Below are 4,789 nucleotides of genomic sequence, written 5' to 3'. Positions count from 1 at the left end.
TTGATATTTAGCCCACCCCTGAGCTACATATAAGACAATGTGGGGCTGACTTTCAGTATGTCCAACTGAGCATTTTTTCCCTGAAGCAGTCTTCCCCCTCCAGAAAATGAACTGTTTAGTTTTGACATCTGAAACTAGAACCCATTAATTAAAGAATTGCCAATAAACATTAATGGTTTGGCTCCAGTAGACTGCAAAGCTACTTCTTTTTAATGCTATTGTCTGGGATGAATGTATTTGGAGAAAAAATAATTTTACCTAACCAGAAAAACAGATTTAACCACTCCTTGGCATTCCACCGCCTAAAACTTCCTGTATTTTTTTTACCTCTATAATGTTTTAAGAAACTTAATAGAGGTAGAGTTATTCACTGAAGTGCTGCCAATATTTTAACAATAGTCTTCCACAAGAAGGCTGTCCTTGGATTGTGATAAATGCCAGGACTTACCTATATATGTTTGCACAGAGAAGGAGTGAGGGGGCTGAGTAAACTATTTATATGTTGTTTAAACAAAAACATTTTCCCACAGTCAGAATCAAAGTGGTCATCAAAAATACTAATGTTGATCCATAAACGCAGGCAAATACTGAGCAGAGTACCTCAGGTGCCTGTACATGAATGCGCAGAGCTTGGGAAACAAGCATGAAGAACTGGAGGTCCTCACATAGCCACAAAACTACGATGTGATGGGAATAACAGAGACTTGGTGGGATAGCTCGCATGTCTGGAGCTCTGTCATGGATGGGTACAAACTGTTTAGGATGGACAGGCAGGGGAGAAGAGGAGGAGGAGTAGGATTTTTATGTAAAAGAGCTATATGACTGCTCAGAGCTCCAGTATGAAACTGGAGATAGGCCTTTTGAAAGTCTCTGGGTTAGGGTCAGAGAGGAAAGCAACAAGGGTGATGCTGTGGTGGGTGTGTGCTATAGACCACCAGACCAGGAGGATGAGGTGGATGAGGATTTCTTCAAACAGCTAGCAGAAGCTTCATGATCACAGGCCCTGGTTTTTATGGGGGACTTCAATCACCCTGACGTGCTGGGAGGTAGAGTCGGCCAATGTGATTGCAGAGCTGCCAGCCATTATTTTTGAAAACCTGTGGCACTTGGGAGAGGACTTGCATGATTGCATTGATTGATTGGAAAAGGGCAAATATAGTGCCCATGTTTAAGAAAGGGAAGAAGGAGGATCTGGGAAACTAACAACTGGTCAGCCTCACCTTAGCCCCTGGAAAATTCATGGACCAGGGCCTCTAGGAATCCATTTCTAAGCACTCGGAGGAGAACAAGGTGATTAGGAACAGTCAGCATGGATTCACCAATGGTAAGTCATGCCTGACCAACCTGATTACTAATGACCTACTCAAATCACAATTTCACAGATTTTGCAGAAATCGTGAAATCAGGCAACCTCCACAAAATCTATGGGAAAAAAAAACTTACTAAAAATAAAATACTGGCTTCCCAGTGGCACAGAGGACTGCCAGCATGAAACTGAGCAGGTAAGATGGCTGCCACCTCTACCCCTTGCTCTTGATTGGCTGAGGCTGCCTGTCACATAGTCCCCTCGGCAGCAAGGGGGCAAGGCTGTATAATGTACAGCCCTCTCAGCCAATCAGCAGCCCACGAAATCAGCTGGCTGCCACATTGAGTTGTGTAGGCCCCTACTGATTGTCTTTTGTGATGAGATGATTGGCTCTGTGGGTGCAGGGAGAGCAGTGGATGCAATATACCTTGACTTCAGCAAGGCTTTTGATTAGGGCTGTCAGTGAATTGCAATTAACTTATGCAATTAATGCAAAGACAAATTAATGCGCTATTTTTTTTAATTGCATTAATTGCGCAGATTGTTTTGACCAGTGAAGTGGACCAGCTAGAACCATATGCACAGCCCTGCCCCCAGCCCGCCTCATGCCTGCTCCAGACTCACCCACCCATCCTGAGCAGTGGCAGCGGTCAGGCAGAAGCTGGTACTTGGCACTGGGGAAAAGCAGTCCCTCTCCCTCACCACTGCTGGGCCCTTCTTGCTGCAGCCGCCCAGAGCCTATGCCTGCGCTGCCCCATGGCTCCTCTCCATTGCTGTCACCACCGCCTCTGGTCTGCTCAGCTGCAGTGGCAGTGTAGAGGAGCTGCAGGGCATCCTGGGCATGGGCTACAGGTGGCTGCAGCAAGAAGGGCCCAGCAGCAGTGAGGGGTGGGGGGTACTTTTTCTCTGTACTGAGCAGCAGCTTCTGCCTGGCCGCTGCTCAGTGTGGGGAGATGAGTCTGGAGCTGGCATGTGGTGGACCAGGGTCAGAGCTTTTTGCACAGGTTTCAGCTTGTCTGCTCTGGCCAGGGCGAGTTTGGAATGGGACGGGACAAGGCTATGCGCTCTTGGTGGTGGTGATGGGGAGTTGCAGGGCACCTGGGCTCTGTGCTGTTGCATGGGGGGGACTGACTGTTGTTTAACTGCAATTAAAATTGTGATTAATTGTGACTTTTTTTAAATCTCACAATTGATTGCTATTCTTTTTAAAAATCATTTGTCAACACTATTTTTGATATGGTCTCCTACAACATTCTTGCAAGCAAGATAAGGGAGTATGGGTTGGATGAATGGACTATAAGGTGGCTGGATCGCTGGGCTCAAAGAGTAGTAAGCATCAAAGGCTCAAGGTATAGCTGGCAGGCACTATGAAGCAGAGTGCCTCAGGGGTCAGCCCTGGGGCCGGTTTTGTTCAATGCCTTCATCAACGACCTGGAAGATGGGATGGAGTATACCATCAACAAGTTTGCAGATGATACCAAGCTGCGGGGAGTAGTAGATACACTGCAAGGTAGGGCTAGGATTCAGAGAGACCTCAACAAATCAGAGGATTGGATTAAAAGAAATCTCATGAGGTTCAATAAGGACAAGTGCAAAGTCCTGCATTTAGGAAGGCATGATCCCATGCACCAATAAAGGCTGAGGACTGACTGGCTATGCAGCAGCTGTGCAGAAATGGACCTGGAGACAATAAGCCATGGACAATGAATTGAATATGAGCCAACAGTGTGCCCTTGTTGCAAAGAAGTCTAATTGGTATACTGGGCTGCATTAGCAGGAATCTTGCCAGCAGATCAAAGGAAATTACTTTTCACCTCTTTTCAGCACTCGTGAGCCACATCTGGAGTGCTATCTTCAATTTTGCCTCCCCCCACCTCCCACAGAAAGGATATTGACAAATTGGTCCAGCAGAGGGCAATGAAAATGGTTAGGGGGCTGGGGCACATGATTTATGAGAAAAGGCTGAGGGAACTTGGTTTATTTAGTCTGGAGAAGAGAAGACTGAGAGGGATTTACTAGCCACTTTCAGCTACCTGAAGGGGGGTTCCAAAGAGGATGGAGCTGGGCTTTTCCCAGTGGTGGCAGATGAGATGTCACAATAAGGAACAATGGTCTCAAGTTGCAGCAAGGGAAGTTTAGGTTATAAAGTAGGAAAAACTTCTCACAAGAAGTGTAGTAAAGCACTGGAACAGGTTACCCAGAGAGGCTGTGCACTCTCCATCCTTGAAGGTTTTTAAGACCCCAGCAATCAAAGCCTTGGCTGAGAAGATGTAGTTGGTGATGGTGCTGCTTTGAGCAGGGGGTTGGACTAGATGACCTCCTGAAATCTCTTTCAACTCTATGATTCTAAGAAATAGGGAAACAGAACTACATCTGTAAGTGGCATGGGTGAGATCATTACTGGAAAACTAGCTCCTGTCCATATCACAAATATCATTACCATAACTAATCAGGACTCATGGTAGAGGTGATATCTTTTATTAGACCAACTAGATTTTTGCAAAATGATTTATTTAATTGCAAGCTTTCGGACACTTGCAATTAAAGATTTTTTTTGTGCAAAAATCTAGTTGGTCTAATAAAAATATATCACCTCTTCCACAAGTCCTGATTGCTTTTGCTCATAGACCAATACAGCTACAACCTGAATACCCATTGGCAGTGGGTATCCAGGTTGGTAGTGTCAGTTAAAAAGCCAAGAACAGAAATGTCATGGACATTGAGATGATAGTCACCCACAGAGGCATCCCTGCCAGACTAGGACTGAGGCCCTTGGGAAGAAGAGGAAATTTTAAGATGGTGCTCTGCATGCTATAGATAAAAATTGGACTTCAATCTCCTAGGTTGTGATGGCTGCTGAATATCTTTTTTTAAAGGTCATTAAAAATTATTATTTTAAGATAAGCAAATTGGATGCTTATCTTGCTGGGATCCTATGACCCTAGCTGACTTCCTGCCCTTTGGGTGGGGGGCTGGACTCGATGATCTTCCGAGGTTCCTTCCAGCCCTAATGTCTATGAAATCTATGACTGTCAGGGAGAATGATTCCATTATTTTCTTTCAGTTGTAATTTTGTGTGAGATTATAAGATTACTTCCAGTTTGGCTATGAGCAGACTCCAGGTCTGTATGAAGCAATTGTGGTTTCCAGCACCCAGGAATTAAATCCTGCTTCTGTATCACAGGCGAGGACAACTCCCAGTAGCTGGATCCTCAGCTGTCCAGCCCTAGCTAGCAGCAGCTAGATTAGGAGACCACTTTAATTTCTGCCATTGTTTTAAGATCCATATATACTGCTCCATTATACTCCTTCCCATGCCCAGAGTACCACCGGCATCCACCATTACAGAAGGGATGAAGCTGGATAGCACAGATGGTGGCAAAGGTGCTTTTCTCACCTTGCTGCCAAGTGACAATTTTCCTACACAAGGGAATTCTCCATTACCAATTTCTAGTAATTTAAAGCCAGCAGCAGCTAACAGTA

This window comes from Crocodylus siamensis, chromosome 2 (assembly GCF_052110815.1).
Source record: "Crocodylus siamensis isolate JL-2025a chromosome 2, ASM5211081v1, whole genome shotgun sequence".
NCBI lineage: Eukaryota > Metazoa > Chordata > Crocodylia > Crocodylidae > Crocodylus > Crocodylus siamensis.
Note: the sequence above shows the minus strand (reverse complement) of the source record.